Source organism: Pseudophryne corroboree, chromosome 1, assembly GCF_028390025.1.
Source record: "Pseudophryne corroboree isolate aPseCor3 chromosome 1, aPseCor3.hap2, whole genome shotgun sequence".
NCBI classification, from domain to species: Eukaryota; Metazoa; Chordata; class Amphibia; order Anura; family Myobatrachidae; genus Pseudophryne; species Pseudophryne corroboree.
Genome location: NC_086444.1, coordinates 946,340,880 through 946,362,431, shown reverse-complemented (window position 1 = coordinate 946,362,431; position 21,552 = coordinate 946,340,880). Strand labels below are relative to the sequence as shown.

The following is a 21,552-nucleotide window of genomic DNA, read 5'->3' as shown; positions in this document are numbered from 1 at the left end:
TGGCCGCCGCGACCACTTGACTGTACAACTAGATGCCTGGGGGAATGCACTCCAAGAAAATGGCCGCCGCTACTATATACACGTTTCCAACCACTGTTACTAGATGGGAGAACAGGCGCATGCGCGTTTAATGTCGGACAGGAGCTCTCCACAACCCGCACTCGGCGCATGCGCAATGAAGAATGCCGGATGCCGGAAGTGGGGCGGACGTGACGTCACTCGCGATCCGGACAGGAAGTACGGGACTTTAAACTTTACCAGTGTGTTTCATAAACTCTAACACACAGAAAACAGTTATCTACAAAGCGGTTTTACACAGCATAGTGATACTATGCTGTAGGAGTATTGTCATTACGTTTTAAATGTTTAAACAGTATATTAAATCTGACACCTGTTAATTGACAGGAAGTGATGTAGCTATCACTTCCTTACTAATACAGGTATATATAGATGAGCTGTCCCAGTTGTTTGTCACCCCTTGATGAAGTCCAGATAGGATGAAACGTGTTGGGTGCTATGATACATACCCTCTCAAAAAGCTAAGAACCTTATTTATATACTTTTTATGCTGATCTTATGTCCAATTTTTTACTATTAGGACATTTTTCCTCCTGTCTTATTTAAGTTCGTATTATTAATTTTATACTAACTTATGTCTTATATACAGTTTTAGTAACTTTTTTGGCTCCTTGTAATAGGGCTACTATTTTATTTGCTTTTATTGGTGCCTATTAGATTTATTAAAAATATTTTCTTTTAAATTTGAGTCTCCTCTTAGTATTAGACACCACTGGTCGCTTAAAACCACCTTATCCTCTTTTTCTTTTACACTATACATGAAGCACCTTACCAATGCTTCTTTCTTTAAGGTGTAGCTGACGCCCGAATATTACAAAGGGAGTGTCTAGAAAAAGGAGACTTTTTTGCTCATTCATAAATATCCTGGACTACATTCTAGTACAATTTGGTATCGCGGTTAAGCGCCGATAAGCTTTCCCCCATCAATCTACTATCACGGTAATCTTTGCCCACGGCTGCCTTTCATAAGTCGATACCACACATACAGTATGTTCAGAACTGGGGAACGCACCAACAAAAGAAATAATGCATGCCATAAAATCTTTAATGAAACTAATACTATTGAGAATGTGCCCAATACTGACACACTTGATGAGATCTTTTGGAGTATGGAAAGACTATTAATTAAAGAAGTGAAGGCATGGTGGGACGTGAAAGGGTTGGAGCACTACATAAGCGTGGACCGAATTCCCAGGGGCCTCAGAATCACCAAAAAACCCATGTTTGGAGCAGAGAACCCTGAATTCATGAAAGAATGAGACAACGCACTCCACAGCTGTTCAATAAAATTAATGAAAATCTTGGTGATGGAAAAGAAACGCATCATCTCCACCCTGGAAACAGAAATTAAAGAGACTGAAACAAAATTGGAAGTATTCAAGGACAAAGAGGATTTTAAGATCAACGAAAAAGTACTGAATAGGAAACTTGAGCAAGTTGAAGATGAGGTTATAAGGAATAAAGGAAAGAAATTCATACGGGACAAGCAAGATTATGAGAATAACAAAATTAAGAATTGGAGTAGATTTGATGGAAATGACAAGACTGACCTAAGAGCAAAGAGGGAATACTGGCAATCTGTACCAAGAAAAGGTATGGAGAATGGAAGAAACCATACACAGAGGAGACAGATTATACAAACTACCAACAGGTTTTCCGCATTACAAAGAATGAATTCGGCTAACGAGGAGGATTTTTTATCACCAGGCAAGAACGCACGGTTCAAAACCATGACAAGAAATATTCCGAAAGAAAAAGTTACGAGCACAACACCCCTAAAAAGAAGATTAGCAGAAGAAGAGGATGTCGAGGGGGCAGGAGGAACAAATCTGTACAACAGCAAAAGAAGACACCTCCACTAGGATATCCGACAAATAAAGGTATATTCAACTTATCAAGCCACACGTTAACAGAATATGAAAGTTCACTATTGAATAAAGGACTCTCCTACGCACCTACGAAAGGCATGAACAAGTTTGACGTCTTCATAGATTTAAATAAATTCGTAAGGAAGTTAACACTCAAGAGGCACTTTCTTAAAAAGGAAAACGCGGCCATTCGAAACTATGATCAATCCAAATCAGGACTGAAACCCACTTCAAAGTTCTACCCGCTGGAATCAAAGGGCCACAATGTGGGCATTTTTTATGATCTAGTGAAAAAAGATCTATGTGAAACTGAAATGGAGACTATTAAGGAGAAGAATCTCACGAACAGAGAAACAAAGGCGATCAAAGAACTCCAGGACAACAAAAACATCGTTATAAAATCTGCTGATAAAGGGGGGGTTGGTCATCATGGACCGGGAGGCATACGTTGCAGAAGCGAACAGACTTTTGGGGGATAGAACTTCGTACACCCCACTCCCGGGAGATCCAAAAGATGGTTTCGTGGAGGAATTAAGAACCATACTTTTGAAAGCATTCAGATGCGAGATCTTAACCAAAGAAGAGTACCAGTACCTGCTCAACTCCAACCCCACCACCCCCATATTCTACTTTCTACCAAAGGTGCATAAATCCATGACGAATACCCCAGGGAGACCCATTGTGGCCAGGATAGATTCACTGACATCACATTTGTCCGAATACGTGGATATATTTCTAAGGAAACATGTGGTAAATCTGCCAGCCTATTTAAAAGACACAACATCTGTTCTCAACCTGATGGATTCATTTGAATGGAAAGACACCTATCGGTGGATCACCATAGATGTCCAGTCGCTCTACACCTGCATAGAACACAACATGGGTGTAGAGGCCTGCAATGGATTCCTGAAGAAAGATGCCGAGATTACAGAGGAGCACAGAATCTTTCTATGTGAACTGATGAATTTTATTCTGAAAAGGAATTATTTTAAATTTTTAGATACTTACTTTTTACAAATCTGTGGAACCGCCATGGGGACTATTTTCGCACCCAGTTTCGCTAATCTTTTTATGGGGATTTGGGAAAACGAGTACATTTTTAAGGACCACCCGTTCCAACAAAATATCGCATTTTATAAACGCTACATAGATGACATTTTACTTGTGTGGGACGGTGATGATATGAGTTTTAAGAAATTTTTTTACGTATTTATCTAACAATTCCATGAATCTTCAATTCACTGCGAAGGAAAGCACAGAGAAGATAGAATTCCTTGATCTGGTTCTGACACACACAGGCAATGAAGTGATCACATAGAACTACGTTAAGGAAGTGGATATGAACAGCTATGTACATTACCGAAGCAATCACAGTCAACAATGGAAGAATAATATCCCCTTTTCACAGTTCAACAGAATTGCTCGGAACTGTAAGGATACTGAAGACCGAGATCAGCAACTACAGGTATACACTGAAAGATTCAGGGAAAAAGGCTATCCGAACCATCTCCTGGAAGAAGCAAATCTGAAGGCCAAGAATTTGGAGAGGAAACAACTTCTGAAATATAAAACAAAGGAAAAAAGGAGATGACACAGTGCGTTTTATCACCACATACAGCAGACATGAGAATATTATTAAGAAAACCCTTAAGAAACACTGGAACATCCTCCTTATGGATCCTATTTTAAAGGACTATCTCCCCAAGGATCCCCTAGTGGTATTTAGGAAGTCGCAAAACCTCAAAGATCTGGTGGCACCAAGCATGCTGAGGAACCCGGAAGTACGACCAAACATGCCCAAATGCTTTGGATGTTATAAATGCAGCCGCTGCAATATATGCCGGTATGTACACCCTACTAGGAAAACCTTCAAAAATACCAATGGATCAAAAGAGTACAAGATCAAGCAGTTTATCAACTGTAATACGGTGTCAGTGATTTACATGCTGGAGTGCTCATGTGGGATGAAGTACATAGGGAAAACGAAAAGACCTTTAAAAATCCGTATACAGGAACATATAAGAAACATTAAAAACAAAGTACTAACACATGCAGTACCGAAACACTTCCATGCTTGCCACGACTCGGATCCTGACGAACTAACCTTCAAGGGCATTGAGCTAGTCTCATTGGGCGAGAGAGGCGGTGATCTCTCCAATCTTTTATCGAAAAGGGAAATGTTCTGGATCTTTGAACTCAACACCTTGCATCCAGATGGCTTCAATGAAGGCTATGAAATAGCACCCTTTCTGTAACGTAAGCTGACCGCACTTATTCTTCCGATTTGGGCAACCTGTCTCTTCCTTACTTTCTGCTATTGCCACTACGTTCACTACTTCTACCACGCCGTTATTATGATACCTCCATAAACCACGCCAATACTACAGCCATACCACACTGGAGATGCCCAACTCCGTTCGATCTTGGAAGCCAAGCAGTGCTGGGCCCAACTAGTACATAGATGGGGAACCATCATGGAAGACTGGGTGCTGTAATTCTCTTGAGCAAGGGCTAAGAGGCTATTGTATTAACTAATATACCCTCTATCACCCTCCCATGGGAGCTTTGGTGCAAATATGCTTTTAATGCTTTTAATGCTTTTAATACACATATACCATGCTAATACCTGCAATTTGCTCGTTGTGAATCAGTGTATCTGCTGCTATACTATCTTCCACTTGAGAATGATTATATTCATACTCACTTTTTGGCTTAAGCTATACTAGTATATGACTAGAAATTACCAGCACTATTAAACCTCACCTGACTACATTATGAAATAATCGATGTCTTCTTGCCCTTTATGCTGTTATTCTAATTATCAGCTAGACATCTAATTGCACTGGCTGTTTAAAGTATTCCTGTACCTGGGACCAGAGATACCAGTAGAATTGAATAGAAATACGCAATATTCGCATAAACATTTTTTCTGAATCAAGTTTTTTCTTTATTCTCGGCTATGAACTCATTTCCATTATGAGCAATCGCATCCAAAATGGCTGCCGCGACCACATGACTGTACAACTAGATGCCTGGGGGAATGCACTCCAAGAAAATGGCCGCCGCTACTATATACACGTTTCCAACCACTGTTACTAGATGGGAGAACAGGCGCATGCGCGTTTAATGTCGGACAGGAACTCTCCACAACCCGCACTCGGCGCATGCGCAATGAAGAATGCCGGACGCCGGAAGTGGGGCGGACGTGACGTCACCCGCGATCCGGACAGGAAGTCAGGGACTTTAAACTTTACCAGTGTGTTTCATAAACTCTAACACACAGAAAACAGTTATCTACAAAGCGGTTTTACACAGAATAGTGATACTATGCTGTAGGAGTATTGTCATTACGTTTTAAATGTTTAAACAGTATATGAAATCTGACACCTGTTAATTGACAGGAAGTGATGTAGCTATCACTTCCTTACTAATACAGGTATATATAGATGAGCTGTCCCAGTTGTTTGTCACCCCTTGATGAAGTCCAGATAGGACGAAACGCGTTGGGTGCTATGATACATACCCTCTCAAAAAGCTAAGAACCTTATTTATATACTTTTTATGCTGATCTTATGTCCAATTTTTTACTATTAGGACGTTTTTTCCTCCTGTCTTATTTAAGTTCGTATTATTAATTTTATACTAACTTATGTCTTATATACAGTTTTAGTAACTTTTTTGGCTCCTTGTAATAGGGCTACTATTTTATTTGCTTTTATTGGTGCCTATTAGATTTATTAAAAGTATTTTCTTTTAAATTTGAGTCTCCTCTTAGTATTAGACACCACTGGTCGCTTAAAACCACCTTATCCTCTTTTTCTTTTACTATATATATATATATATATATATATATAAATTGTGTATGTGGGTGTGTACATATATACATTCGTATATGGGCGGGCGCTAAATTAATGTCTTGCCCCAGGTGCCGTTAGTCCTAGTTTCGGCCCTGGTAAAGCACTGCCTATTAAGCAAAGTTACTACTTTCTTTCCAAATTGTAAAGCAGAGCACAGCCTTGTTACTCTTCTTGTTTATATTGTGCTGTTATATGATGAATGTGTGCATTTTATCTATTCTACAGAGCTGAGAGAAATATTAATTGTTTGTAAGCACTAATAACCGATAGTAGTAATAATAATAATAATAATAATAATAATAATAAAAATAATAGCAGCAGCAGCAGCAGCAGCAATGTAGCTAATAATTGACCAGTTAATCAGTATATTAAACAGTGATACCCATTCAGGTTGAGTTTTACAGAGTGACAAATCATTTGAAACCAATTAGTAGTACAAGACTTGTTTTTCTGCAAAGTTTAGACTACAAAGTAACTTATATTGTTTAAATGTCCTTGAAAATGGCAATAGTTCCAATTATCGAGTTCTACTTTGCACATACTGTAGGTTAAAAATGTTCCAGTTCAATACCGAGAGCTATTACATAATTAATATATAACAATAATTCAAGACTATTCAATGTGGATGGGCAAAACCAATAATTAAATTGTTTATTTTTGCATCAGCTGTATTCCTTTTAATTTCTTTAAAAAACAAAAAAAAGCCCTGAGGTTTACAAGTTGGTCACTAATTTATTAAATGTCCATCATAAGATTAGGCAGCATGTCCTTGGGGCTGCAGTCACAGAAACAGCAGAAGGTTTGTATATAAATTGGGATATATCCTGCTTGAAACCTTTTCTGCAAATTAGGAATGTCTGCTTCCTCATTAACATGCTCAGTCAATGTGCAGTTTGCATCATTGCATAATATTTCATTGAGAAGGGGTACCCATACAAGTTATGTGTGATACAGTCTCGGTGGACCTCTCAATACTATAATGCTTATACCGTAGTTTGCAGAATTAAATAAAAATATTTTTTTTTTTAAATCATTTAAAATAAATGTTGCAAATTTTAAAGAATAAGACCATGATATGTAGGAAGAACTGTATCAAAAATCCAGATTGGGGTTAAATGATGTTGTACAGTCAGTCCAACTAAAAAAAGGGGTATTTTCATGGACAACTATTTGAAGGGACATATTTTTCAAAGCTAGAAATATGGGACATTGCGTTGTTGCTCTGCAGGTCCAGTGACAGGGGGGGCACGGTTGTATTGGGGCTTGAGGTTCCAAGGAGTCCCAGAGTTTACTGCAGCAGTGCAGACAGCAGTTATAGATGGATCTACAGTATCTGTCAGGTCTGGGGTTCCGCTGCGGCTTGATCTTCCATCACGTCCAGCTGCCGGTGCAATAAAGTGTTTTCTTTATTGCAATGCCAAACACATGGGTGTAACAGGCCACAGGTTTTCTATTGCATAAACTGTAGCATTTGCACCAGACGTTCAAGTGTGTATACTTATACCCATAATACCACAAGGATAGTGTACATATATGATGTGATGGTTTTAGTAGTTAATACTTATGTTGCATTACTCTATTTATATGCAATACAGTAATAGCTTGATATATTAATGAATGTGAGTAGTGTTTTTAATATTAAATCTAATTTTAAACTACAATTTAAATACATGCATGAAATGGTATATTTCATTCTTGCAGTATATAAGAAATGTCAAGAAAGTAATTAGACTAGATGATCATGAATTTATATATTATAACTTCAAAGCTAATGATTTAAGCTGGAGAGGTTAATACAATATGTAGATAGTACTTCTTATAGTCATCATCATTATAATCATCATCATTACATATCATTATACCAGCCCTCTAGTGCACACAAGTGATCCGGAGACGGCATACTATATATGAATGTGTCTATGTCTAAGTGTTTAGCAATCATTTTAATTCCATCACTGTGCTTAGCCTATGCTTGCCCATATCTGCCTGCCACATTCCACCTCTATGTACAAAAGGCGACTCCACTAAAAAAGAAAGCAATAGGCTGATTTACTGTAGATGTGGTTGGAGTAGCTTTTGCTTCTGCTTTCATAGAATATGCAGCAAAACCTCTAATATGGTAATGCAGCAGGAGACGTCACACCTCCTGCTGCATTACTGATCCAAGGATGCAGTGCTGGATCTTCCCCGGCACCATTGGCCAGCTGTGTGACCCCTGGGGTCGCGCAAAGTGCCTGCCACAAGTCCTACCTAGAGGCCAGGAAAGTTTTATCCTATGATGGCGATCCTGGCCTCATACCTCCCCTGTAATGCGACATGCCTCTGCTTGGAGAAATAGAGACCGTCGCCATACCCTCCCCATCTGGCCCCCAAAACATACAGATATACCTGATATACAGATATACCTGTACAGTGCAAAGTCCAGTTAGCAAAAAAAGGTCAGGACAGGTAGCAAATTAGAGAAGGTCCAGTAACAATCAAAGGTCAGGTGCAGTCAGCAGCCTGTGAAATGTCAAAATAAAAATCTGAGGACAGGGCAGGCAGCAGTTAAGAGTACTGTAAGTCTAATATAATGATGCGTTTATTCAAAAGACAGAATCAGAATCTAATTTCCATAAGGTTAAATCAGTCAGTTAATAAATAAATCTTTGTATTGGTCCAAATGGCTTGCACTCCTCCCATAAGGTATATTAACTGAATACGTAATGCCTGGTCTTGTATCCATAAAAATAAAATTGCCACCAAATACTAGAATCTCCTGGTGAATGGATAATTGAATAATTGTAGCTTAACTTGTTTTATTGCTTGTTTGTAATTTCCTCAGAAGTATATACAGTACACAGAAAATGAGTGTAAGACTATTAAGTAATTAGCAATGTATAGCTTGAAATAAAGAAAATTAGTTTATCAAGAGAAAAAATTATAAATTGTTGTCATATGAAAGCAATGTTTATATTAGTAATAAAACATAAATGTCACAACTGAGGGCTGATGAAGGTAGCTGGAAGCCTCAGTTATAGGGGCTGACGGCTACCGGAATTTAGGAGGAGTGAGTGGACTCCTAGTCATACATCAGACAGTAGCAGTAAGTGCCCAAAGGCGTGACCACGACAACTGGAATATATTTGAGGATATTTATTAAATAAAAAGTCATATAAGGTGCAATGAAATAAACAAAAGTCACAGGTGAGTATAATACAGCTGGTTAGGACCAGTAATCCGGAATGAGTGTGAAAGTTCAGTATAATACTTGGGAGCCCAGGTGAGGTGTAACGTGAAGTTGGGAGTAGCAGGAGAGCTGTAGAAGAAGCTGGGGTTCGCAGGAGCACAAAGGGTAACTTGAGTGTGGCTACTGGAAAGCCGGAGCATAACCCTTTAGTTAGCACTGGGTGCGGGAGCAAAGATGACAGGCTGCACCACAGGGCTTAACACTGGAGAGCTTGAACAACACCGCAAGGGGGGACCACCAGGGAGTCAGGCTGAACTGCAGGAGAAGTCCACAGTGAACTGCACACTGTATACACAGGGATAGACAATGGAAGCACTGACAACCTTCTGGGTGTGGAGACAGGATATTTATACCAGATGAACAACAGGGATTGGCTGACCATAATACCTGGGCTCCAGCAGCACGGAGGATAGGTGGAATAATGACATGTGACTAGAGTCCATCATGGCTGCGCCCATAGACGGGAATTGAAGGTGAAAGTGGTGTCTCAGTACCTGGATCATGACAGCACCCCCCCCTTTAGGAGTGGCCCCAGGACACTTCTGTGGTTTACGTGGGAACCTAGAATGAAATTTTTGGCCAAATTTAGGACCGTAAATGTCAGAAGCATTCGTCCAAGAACGTTCCTCGGGACCATAGCCCTTCCAATCTATCAGATACTGGAGATGACCATACCTGATACGAGAATCCAGTATCTGGGCAACATCATACTCAACACCTCGTTGAGTTTGGACCTTGGGACCATAGGGTAACACGGAATGAAAACAATTCAAAATCACTGGTTTGAGGAGAGAAACATGGAACGTTTTAGGGACTTTCAAGAATGGAGGAAGTTTGTAAGCCACTGGGTTGACAACTTGTTCAGTTAAGAAAGGACCGATGTAGCGGGGGGGCGAATTTCATACTCGGAACCCTCAGTCGTAGATTCTTCGTGGAAAGCCAAACATGATCACCAACTTTTAGGGCAGGGATTGCCCTGCGCTTCCTATCTGCAAATCTCTTGTACCTGGAGGATGCTTTCAACAGAGCCGCATGAACATTCTTCCAGTTGTTTTAAAACTGTTGAATCGTAATGTCAGATGCAGGCATGGATGTTGCTGGAAGCGGCTGCAACTCAGGCACTTTTGGATGGAACCCATAATTGGTGAGGAATGGCGTGGAGGAAGATGAAGAATGGTACTGATTGTTGTGACAGAATTCGGCCCACGGAAGCAGTTGAACCCAATCATACCTAGAGGAGGATACATAGAGAAGGAGGAAGGCCTCCAAGTCTTGATTCACCCTCTCAGTCTGCCCATTGGTTTGAGGATGATAGGCTGTAGAAAACTTCAGCTTGACTTGGAGTGCTTGACAAAGGCTTTGCCAGAACTTGGCTACAAACTTGACACCTCTATCGGAAATTATCTCCTCAGGGAAACCATGTAATCTGAAGATCTCTTGAATAAAGACTTGTGCCAACTTGGGAGCTGACGGAAGACCGGTGAGCGGGATGAAATGTGCAATCTTGGTGAACCGGTCAACTACCACCCAGATGGAATTGAATTTATTACACATAGAGAGATCCGTGACAAAGTCCATCGAGAGATGAGTCCACGGATGATGAGGAATAGACAAAGGAACCAGTTGCCCAGCGGGTGACTGGTGGGGTACTTTGTGTTGGGCACATTTTGGGCAGGAGGCCACAAATTCAGTAATGTCCTTCTTTAGGGTCGGCCACCAGTATGATCTGGAAACAAATTCTAAGGTCTTGCGTAGGCCCGCGTGCCCGGCCAAGCGAGAGGAATGTGCCCAATGCAAGTGCTTCCTTCTGAGAGCCGGCTTCATGAAACGTTTCCCTGGTGGAGGCATAGAGTCCATCCTTACTGCGGAGAACACCACTGGATCAATGATATAATGCTTGTCAGTAGATTCAGACTCAATTTCTTGCTCCAAGGAGCGGGAAAGGGCATTGGCCTTACGATTTTGTGACCCTGGACAAAACTGCAACTTGAAATTAAATCTGTAAAAGAAAAGTGCCCACCTGGCTTGGCGAGGGTTAAGACATTGAGCACCTTTAAGATACAGTAGGTTTTTGTGATCCATCATAATAGTGATGGGATGAGAAGCTCCCACCAACAGGTACCTCCATTCTTCCAAAGAGAGCTTAAATCGCCAACAGTTCTTGATCGCTGATGGCGTAGTAATGCTCTGCAGGAGAGAATTTTCATGAGAAGAAGCCACAGGGATGTAGATGACCATCGTTTGCTCTTTGAGACAGTACTGCGCCAACTCCAACAGAAGAGGCGTCCACCTCTAGGATGAAGGGCGAGCTGGTATCTGGCTGTTTCAAAACTGGAGCAGTGATGAATCTTTGTTTTAACAAATGAAACACTTGGGAAGCTTCCTCTGGCCATTTGGAAGGCTTGGCACCCTTTTTGGTAAGAGCCGTGATAGGCGCTACAATGGTGGAAAAGTCTTGAATAAATTTCCAGTAGTAATTGGCAAACCCTAGGAACCTTTGGATGCCCTTGAGGTTTACAGGAATCGGCCAATCTTGGATCGCTTGAAGTTTCTCGGGGTCCATCTCCAGACTGAAACCGGATACAATATACCCCGTGAACGGGATGGATTTAACTTCAAAGATGCACTTTTTTGCAGTTTGCAATATAGATGATTGGTACGGAGACGAGACAAGACCTCTTTCACCCAGAACCGATGTTCCTCCAAATCATTCGCGAAGATAAGGATATCATCGAGATAAACTACAATTTGACGATAAAGAATGTCTCTGAAGATTTCATTCACGAAGTGTTGGAATACCGCTGGAGCATTGCTGAGTCCGAAAGGCATGACGAGGTACTCGTAATGTCCATCACAGGTGTTAAAAGCGGTCTTCCACTCGTCACCCTTTCGGATACGGATGAGATTATAAGCACCCCTCAGATCTAGCTTTGTGAAGATAGTGGCTCCACTGACGCGGTCAAACAGCTCGGTGATAAGCGGCAGAGGGTATCAATTTTTCACTGTGATGTCATTCAGACCCCGGTAGTCAATACAAGGCCGCAGGCCACCATCTTTCTTCTTCATGAAGAAGAAGCCTGCAACAGCTGGAGAAGATGAAGGCCGGATGAATCCTTTAGCCAGGTTTTCCTTGGTATACGCCTCCATGGAGTGGGTCTCAGGCAACGACAATGGATATGTTCGACCACGAGGAGGAGTTTTCCCTGGAATGAGATCGATAGGACAATCCCATTCTCTATGAGGATGAAGAATGTTGGCCGAAGACTTGCTGAATACATCAGTGAAATCCTGATATGGAGAAGGTGGAACATCAGGAGACTTAGAGGAGGATTTGCAAACTGGAAGCACTTTCTGTAGACATGTCTTGGAACAGGAAGTACCCCATGCCAGGATATGGGTCGTCTTCCAATCGACTTGGGGATTATGCAGACGAAGCCATGGGAGACCTAGAACCACAGGATGAGTGGCCCTTGGGATTACCAGGAAGGAAATCAACTCGGTGTGCAGGACCCCTACCTTCAGACAGATAGGTAGGGTCTTGGAGGTAATCACTGCATCAGAAATCCTACTGCCATCCACGGCAGTTAAAGAAATTGGAGATAAAAGTCTCTCAGTGGGTAGAGACCACTGCTTAACAAACCTTTTAGTAATAAAGTTTCCGGCTGTTCCAGAATCCAATAATGCAACAAGATTCTTGGTACACTGAGACACTTGAAGAGAAACTGAGAGGTTACAGTCACTTGAAGCCGGAGATGCATACATTACTCCTAGCTGACCCTCTCCTTGGCGGGCTAGGATTTGGAGTTTCCCGGACGCTCGGGACAGGCATTAATGAGGTGGGAAGGTGCAGCACAGTATAGGCACAGGTGGTTGGACAAACGTCTTCTGCGCTCTGCTGGAGACAGATGTGAATGACCTATGCGGAGACAGCTGACGAGGAGGAGGAACAGAAAAGGTCTTATGAGCTGTTGATCTGCCTCGCTCCAAATCCCTTTTGCGGAACCGTAGGTCAACTTTAGTGCAGAGCAATATGAGCTCATTCAGTTTCGAGGGCAAGTCTCTAGCGGCGAGCTCATCTTTAATACGTTCAGACAACCCTTACCAGAACACTGCATAGAGGGCTTCCTCATTCCAGGAGACTTCGGATGCCAACGTCTGAAATTGTACAATATACTGGCCGACAGTTCTTGTCCCTTGACGCAGCCGAAGGATCTCAAAAGAAGCTGATGACACTCGACCTGGCTCATCAAAAATTTGTCTGAATGTTGTCACGAAGTCAGAGTAGGATGACAGTAGAGTATTCGATTTTTCCCATAGGGGTGATGCCCAGTCAAGAGCGGAACCACTGAGTAGGGAGATGATATACGCCACCTTAGTGAGGTCTGTAGGAAAACTGCTCGGTTGCAACTCAAAGTGGATCTCACACTGGTTTAGGAAACCCCTACAGGCTTTTGGGGATCCATCATAATTGGCAGGTGTCGGCAAGTGGAGACATGGAGGAGAAATGGGTATGGTGGGTGGGGATACTACCGGAGCTACTACTGTCGACATACTGGGTGCCTCTGACCCACGGAGGGTAGCTTGAATTTCATCCAGTCGGGAGGAGAGGTCCTGGAGACATCGGATAACATGGCCCTGTGCAGCCTCCTGATGTTCGAGACGGGCTGCCACTTCTTGCATGGGCCTGGTCCGTTGGACTTGGTCTCTGACCGGATCCATTAGGTCAGTGCTTACTGTCACAACTGAGGGCTGATGAAGGTAGCTGGAAGCCTCAGTTATAGGGGCTGACGGGTACCTGAATTTAGGAGGAGTGAGTGGACTCCTAGACATACGTCAGACAGTAGCAGTAAGTGCCCGAAGGCGTGACCATGACAACTGGAATATCTTTGAGGATATTTATTAAATAAAAAGTCATATAAGGTGCAATGAAATAAACAAAAGTCACAGGTGAGTATAATACAGCTGGTTAGGACCAGTAATCCAGAATGAGTGTGACAGTTCAGTATAACACTTGGGAGCCCAGGTGAGGTATAACGTGAAGTTGGGAGTAGCAGGAGAGCTGTAGAAGAAGCTGGGGTTCGCAGGAGCACAAAGGGTAACTGGAGTGTGGCTACTGGAAAGCCGGAGCATAACCCTTTAGTTAGCACTGGGTGAGGGAGCAAAGATGACAGGCTGCACCACAGGGCTTAACACTGGAGAGCTGGAACAACACCGCAAGGGGGGACCACCAAGGAGTCGGGCTGAACTGCAGGAGAAGTTCACAGTGAACTGCACACTGTATACACAGGGATAGACAATGGAAGCACTGACAACCTTCTGGGTGTGGAGACAGGATATTTATACCAGATGAACAACAGGGATTGGCTGACCATAATACCTGGGCTCCAGCAGCACTGAGGATAGGTGGAATAATGACATGTAACTAGAGTCCATCATGGCTGCGCCCATAGACGGGAACTGAAGGGGAATTAAGTACTGTGAAGCATGTGTAACAATGGCGGCGGAGGCCGCAGCAGCAGAACTTCATGCGTCCAGACGTGCACGGCAGCCACAGGGACAGAGGTGGCAGCAGAGACACATGGAGGATGCAAATCCAGGAGAGGACCACAGGCGCGGCGGTGATGGCTGTGACAGGGCTGAGAGCGCCACACCTCCTTGAGTACATATACAGAGGTGGCTGCTGAAACCAGCGCTGCGAGCAATAACGATAGCTAAAGCCCGGCCCTGGCCAGCTGAGCCAACCTCAGGAGACACCTAATGGGTAGAAAGTGGTGTCTCTGTACCCGGATCATGACAATAAATATCTGATAGTTGTAATCAAATATATATCTATGAATAAATTAGACACACACACACACACACACACACACACACACACACACACACACACACACACACACACACACACACACTTGCAAAAATATTCAACACCCTAAAAAGTCAACAGATGTGTCTGTATTGCAAATGACACACAGATTATTCTAGTCATTGTTTATTATCAATCAGTAAACACTTAATGTAATTTTCAAACTCATAATTCATCATTTATCTACAATTTCTTTTCTATTAAAAACTAAATTATGCTACTTATATAAGTATTTAACGCTTATGATGTGGAAGATCCAAGTTTACCAAGAGAAAAATTATATTGTTCTATCGGTTGTCTTTTATATAGCCTCTAATTGTGAATCATTCATTAATTTTATGGATAAAAGACCCTCAAATTCAAATAACATTGGTCATACTGAGAATCTGAAGGAAAACAGGTAAATTGAAGGCCAAAGAGCATTGTAGACCGTTCGCATATTTTTAAAGTCTAAAGTTATAGACCTGCACAATGGGGGTCATTCCGAGTTGTTCGCTCGCAAGCTGCTTTTAGCAGCTTTGCACACGCTAAGCCGCCGCCTACTGGGAGTGAATCTTAGCTTATCAAAATTGCGAACGAAAGATTAGCAGAATTGCGAATAGACACTTCTTAGCAGTTTCTGAGTAGCTCCAGACTTACTCGGCATCTGCGATCAGTTCAGTCAGTGTCGTTCCTGGTTTGACGTCACAAACACACCCAGCGTTCGCCCAGACACTCCTCCGTTTCTCCAGCCACTCCCGCGTTTTTCCCAGAAACGGTAGCGTTTTTTGCACACACCCATAAAACGGCCAGTTTCCGCCCAGAAACACCCACTTCCTGTCAATCACATCACGATCACCAGAACGAAGAAAAAACCTTGTAATGCCGTGAGTAAAATACCTAACTGCATAGCAAATTTACTTGGCGCAGTCGCAGTGCGAACATTGCGCATGCGCATTAGCGACTAACCGCTCTGTTGCGAGAAAAAAATAACGAGCGAACAACTCGGAATGACCCCCATTATAGGAAGATGTTAAAAAAATGGCATTCAAGTGCTTGGATTTGCAGTGAGCCAAGTGCTTGGACTTGGCAGTGGGTCAGTAGTACAGAAATACAAGCTGCATCATACCGCCCAGGCACTGCCTAGACGAGGCCATCCCTCAAAGCTCGGCATCAGAGCAAGAAGGAGACTTGAAAGAGCTACACAGTACAGTGGATGAGTGCACCAGTCATCCATATCAAAAGTTCTGTATACAACAGGCCTGTATAGGAGGGTGGCTAGAAAGAAGTAATTACTGAATAAAAACCACATCAAAACATGTCTGCAGTTTGCCAGCAAACCTCAGAGTTGTGCAGCTAAAATGTGGGAAAACGTTTTGTTGTCCAATGAAACAAAAATGGAGCTATTAGACTCAAATTCAAAAGCTACAGTATGTGTTACTCAATAAATACCATCCCAACAATGAAGTATGGGGGTGGCACTATAATATTATGGGGATGGTTTTACTATGCAGGGACTGGATACCTCATTAAAATTGAAGGATGGATAATTGCTGCAAAATACAGGGAGATACCATCAGAAAACTGCTTCAGTCTTCTAGAAATCTAAAGCTTGGGAGAAAGATCACCTTTGAGTGTGACCAAGGCACTGTCTGTATTCAGTTTTTGGGTCCGATTCAATAACTCACAGCATTTACCGCATGGGTATATCTCTGTGCTTAATGTCTGGAGCTATTCCATTATTAGTGAATTTCCACAAAGAAAATTCCACATTAAGTGCACCCTCTGCTTAATGTGTGGAAGCTTAATGTGTGTAGTAGTAACCTGCCCCTTTATGTTCTATCTACATTATAGTGGTTTTGGCAAATGTATGGGGTGGTCTGTGCACAGGCATAGCCACAAAAAGCAGATGTGGTTGCAATCTAACAGGTAAAATTTTGTAACAATTCTGTTGCCTTCTGATGAGATACCTCTAAGACAAGAGTAAAGTACTTATGAATCTGGTGGTGCTCCCCAAGAGTCAAAGATATAGCTTTGACTTTGAAAAAAAAAGAGTCTACTGTTTTCTTTCTCTCTGTGTACATTATAGTTGTGTAAGGTTTTGTAAGGTTGTCCCTTCTCTATGTGCAAGCCTTAACACTGCAAAGGAGGTGGGACAGTCTTAGGAGAGGAGGAGCAGCCACTGTAGTAATTATAGGATGGTGGAAGGAGTCAGGATGGAGCCATGATGGAGGAATCAGGATGGAGCCATGATGAGAAGGGACAACCTTCAGTACGCATGTATGGCAAGGGGTGTGGCCATAGCTCATGGAGTGTGGTCTAGTGGCATGCCCTCATTTTTCTGTATGTCAGGCACCAGAACAGAGCACCTGGAGGCTGCTCAGACAGACCCTATCTTTGAGACCTGTCAGCCAAGCAGAGCACTGGGAGCCAGAACTGCTTGGCCCATCAAGCCAGAGGGCCAGTCAAGCCCTAAGAGAGACGTGGTGTTGAGGCAGAGCCGTGATGGGGGGGATGTTTAAAGGAGGACAGCAGAGAGGGGGCGGGGCAAACCAGAAAGAATGAGGAGACTGAAGTGACGGCTCCATTAAATTAGTTACATAAAATTTGTAGTTGGTTCTTTTGGGTGATCTGGTTAATCTGACAAAAGTTAACTTTATTCATAAAAGTGATTGACTGAATTTCCACTGAGTCACAGACTAATGTTAGTTATTAAATATTCTCTGTGCCCGGTAGTCTTGCCTTTCATTAGGAGTACAGTATGTAGTACTATTTCAATGTTGCTTTCACATACTGTATGCTGTCTTCCATGTTTTTCACTCTAGCACTTTGGTCAGTCATTCCTTTTTGCCAGTGAATTATCTCCTGTATTATTGATGTTAGAAAACAGTCTTTCTATCAGTGTCTTATAGAACATAAATACACATACTGTATTCAGATGTGCCAACCACATTAATTTAGGATCTTGTTCTAGTCACATTTATATCTTAAATGTCATTTGTTTTTACTGTCATAACTTACATTTTCAGTTGCAGAGATTGCTATACCCCGGCATGAATAAAAATTCTATATTTATAGTATCTGGGCAGGAAGCCAATCTGGATTCCCGATATAAAGACATTTTGGAGATGTACCAGTTTTCAATACCTATTATAATTTCCAAACAATTTGTTTCAGTAAGGTTCAATTAAATTGTGTCACATGTGTCCAACAAAAGGTTAAGGATTTCATCTGTCTGCTCACAATATATGCTTGAGAAGACAGTGAGATACAGTACTGTAAGAAATAATAAAAAAAATAGAGTCAATTTTTCAATGGAATAAAAAAAAATCTGGTTATATAAATGACCTTCAAAAATAATTTCCTGTTACATTTTTTTATTGGTAGGACTTGGCTGTTATGGAAATAAATGTCATTGCTTTAGGTAATGCAGAAATATCCAATAATTTCTACTAATGACTTGAAAGATCACACTCAGTTATCTATATGACAGAAGGTAAATCACAAGTGTTATGTACTCTACGTAACCTACTGTACTATATAGAATGACTAATATAATCTTTCAAAGTGCATATGTGTTCTTTATGTAATGTAGTTGGTTCAGGCTCTCTAACAGGGGTAGCTTGGGATTTTATAACGGCCATGATTCTGTCAGTAGGTGGGGTCAAATCAAAAGGTAGGGGGTGCAAGTGTGGGTGCTGCTATATACAGTAGCTAGATATGGGGATTATAGCACATAAAAGGTGTTGCTAATACTTTGGACAATGTTAGGTCATCCTCCAACCACATTATTTATTTATAAACAGTTTCTTATATAGCACAGCAAATTCTATTGCACTTTGCAATTGGAAACAATGATAACAAAAACAAAACAATTGAAAACAACAGTGATAAAACAACAACTGGATAATAACAGTCAGACATAAAGGTAGGAAGACCCTGCTTGCACCTTACAATCTATAGGGAAGTAGGCATTGATACACAAGGATAGGTGTTATCTATTGCATAATGGCCCACCAGATTGCAAAGGTTCTTGGTGGGCTGTATGATATGGTCACCCAGCAATGTTAGCCTGAGGTCAGGAGGATGGGAAAGTGAAGAAGGAGAAAATATGTGAGGATATGAGTGAACTCTACAGTGGGGAAGTAATTGGAGAGGAAAGTTTATGAAGGTGATGAATGCTATGCACCTACTAGATAGCCAAGCAGTTTAAAAACAATCTAACGCTGGGCACACACTAGAGGGATGTGTACCTGGACGATATGGCAGCGGACATAGCATATCCACGGTATATAACAGAACAATGTAATGAAGTTGGAATGATCCCTTGTTCCATTCTTTATTACACTGCATGGCGCCCCATGCAATATCGTCCGGTTGGGCGTGCAGCACGGCCATCTATAAGATATCGCTAATGACTGCGGAAGCACACAGATTGGTTGTACACAGTGAACAATCTTACCAATATTTTATTCTTATTTGCTCTAGTGTGTACCTGGTAAAAGTCCCCCAACTAGCTTCAACATCAAATCAGTAGTAATCAAAGTCTTACCATATGCGTACACAAACACACTTACAGTACATTAGTATTCCCACACTATAGCAATCAGCAGTGGCACCCTTCACACACACACACACACACACACACACACACACACACACACACACACACACACACACACACACATTTTAGCAGTGATACCTCCTCCTCCAAATTTCAGCAATGACCCCTCCATATTATAGATTACCAATTACCTCTCTTGATTTTGCGTAGCAGAAGAAACACAGTCAACGATCTACAGTATATGCTTTGCCTTTTTCTTGTACATTAGTTGCGTGATATTATATAGTCATTGTTGCTGTGGTGACACCCTCCTTTCATATATCCTCTTGTTTGCCCTATTGATAATAATATTAATTAAATTATATGTTGTAAGAGAAGAAGAATGTCGTAAAAACTCAAACCTAAACATGACTAAAGTATAGCCATTGTTCAATTTTTTTTTAGAAAACATCATATTTTGAGCGGCAATATTAGGGATTTGGGGCTTTATTCAGGTTTCTGCTTTTTTGGTTTGCTAACAAACCTGAATAACCCCCCTTGGTTCTCATAGCCTTTGGTGTGGAAATCAATCTAGCCTAGTTTTTATTCATGAGGAGGAAAATGATATACTGAAATAAGCCTACCAAGTTGCATTACAAAGCCGCACCTGAAAATCAGAGTCACATGCTGCTGTGACCACTTTAGCGTCTTTTGCTGTGGCCACCACTGGGACTTTATCCTAGAGCTACAGTAGTAAAAGCTCATCTCCTGGTGTACAAGTGTGCATCTGAATGTGCAGGGACTGTGATGCCCACTGTATGCCTTTTTAGATACAACAATCCCTCTTGGTGCATCTTTGGCTCTATATACTAAGCCTTGGAGAGAAATAAATGGAGAGAGATTATGGGGTCAATTTCATAAGCCCTGGATGGAGATAAAGTGGACAGATATAAAGTCACAGCCAATCAGCTCCTAACTGAAATTTTTCAAACACAGCCTATGACATGGCAGTTAGGAGCTGATTGGCTGGTACTTATTCTCTCTCCACTTTATCTTTCTCCAAGGCTTAGTACATAAACTCCTGAGTTCTCAAACAGTTATACAACAATAAAAGACCAACAAGGTGCTGATATCAAGGATGTAAAGTTGTTTACATATATATATATATATATATATATATACATTATTCAAAGAATACATCAGGCCAGTTCAGTCACTACTCCCTATAAAACTCCTGTGGGTTTAAAAAATACAAATAAATAAATAAATAAATAAAGAGGAATTGCACTCCATTGGTCATGTTAGTACATTTAAATATAAAAATAGTATTACTTAAGCAAGCTGAATATATAAAATTAATTTTATTACTAAAATACAGTAATGCTGTGCCAAATTCACATATAAACTGTAAATGCAAAATAATTATATCAATAAAGAACACCTTAATCCCAGAAAATCACTTTCACACTATGTAGAACATTGCCATCAGGTAAAAAACGCATTCCTGTTGGAGGCCATCTATTGGTGAGAACCAGACTCGTACACAGTTCCAATGCTGTTCTGTATAGTTTGGAGAGTTTATCATTCAATAAATTTAGTAATCAGTAAATTACAGTTCTTGCATGCTTCTTCACTATAGACTGCATGTTTAAATTGCTCTACTGTCTTAGCCTCTACCACCTGTGATGGGAGGCTATTCCACTTGTCCACTACCCTTTCTGTGAAGTAATTTTTCCTCAGATTTCCCATGAACCTCCCCCGTTCAGTCTCAGTGCATGTCCTTGTGTCCTATTGCTTCTCTTCATTTGGAGAATGTTTCCCTCTTGGACTTTGTTAAAACCCTTGATATATTTGAAAGTTTCTATCATGTCCCCCTTTTCCCTTCAAAGAGTGATATTGGAAGTTAAAAGAGCTAATGATCACCTAAAGAGGGTATATATATAGAGAGAGGTAGAGGACCAAGCACAGAACCTTGATGGACACCTACAGTTAGTGGAAGTAAGGTGGAGTCATGAGAGAAGACAGAGAAGGAATGGTCAGAGAGGTAGGAGGATAGCTAGAAGAAGGCAGTATCATGCAGACCATGGGAGTCAAGGATTTGCAGAAGCAAAGGGTGGTCCACAGTGTCAAAA

The 21,552-nt window shown here is 41.4% G+C and overlaps 1 pseudogene; it reads left to right on the top strand.

The window, feature by feature from the left end:
* Positions 1 to 4,325: 4,325 nt before the first annotated feature.
* Positions 4,326 to 4,444, top strand: LOC134947928 (5S ribosomal RNA; annotated as a pseudogene).
* The last annotated feature ends 17,108 nt before the right edge of the window (positions 4,445 to 21,552 follow it).